This window comes from Nanorana parkeri, unplaced genomic scaffold (assembly GCF_000935625.1).
Source record: "Nanorana parkeri isolate BGI_ZX_2015 unplaced genomic scaffold, ASM93562v1 scaffold2706, whole genome shotgun sequence".
In the NCBI taxonomy this organism is placed as follows: Eukaryota; Metazoa; Chordata; class Amphibia; order Anura; family Dicroglossidae; genus Nanorana; species Nanorana parkeri.
The window spans coordinates 3623-4001 of record NW_017308974.1 but is presented as its reverse complement, the minus strand read 5'-3'; the positions used below and the strand labels follow the sequence as shown (position 1 = coordinate 4001).

The 379-nt window shown below is 47.5% G+C and overlaps 1 protein-coding gene across 1 annotated transcript in view; it reads left to right on the top strand.

The window, feature by feature from the left end:
- Positions 1 to 379, top strand: part of LOC108802194 (sodium-coupled neutral amino acid transporter 3-like) — a gene marked incomplete at its 3' end in the record, with an annotated part of 27318 nt that overhangs the window by 23322 nt on the left and 3617 nt on the right. The gene's annotated exons all lie outside the window — the stretch shown is intronic.

Genomic DNA, 379 nt, shown 5'->3' with positions numbered 1-379 from the left:
GCCCCCCACCCCTGATAAAAGGCATGAAGCACTCGCTGGAAAATATTTGAAGACCTCCGGCGTGTTGGCAGTCAGTTATTTAGATACAAATGTTTCCCTAATGTCAGCCCTGAAGAAGGAGGTTGAAGCCCCCCGAAACGCGTTAGCTTTCATGCAGACACATTACAGTTGACCTAGAAAACAGATTGCAGTTGATTTGTGAGATTGAATGAAGTATCTCCTCCCCAACCCCCCACTGACACCCCGATACCCCAGAGCCGGGATACTCATACATGCAGCTAGCTCAGGTTTGCTGCGGGAGGATCACACACACAGTCAGATCAACAAAATGTACCAACAACTTGGCAGCGGGTTTTTTTTTTTGTACTGTAAACCTTCT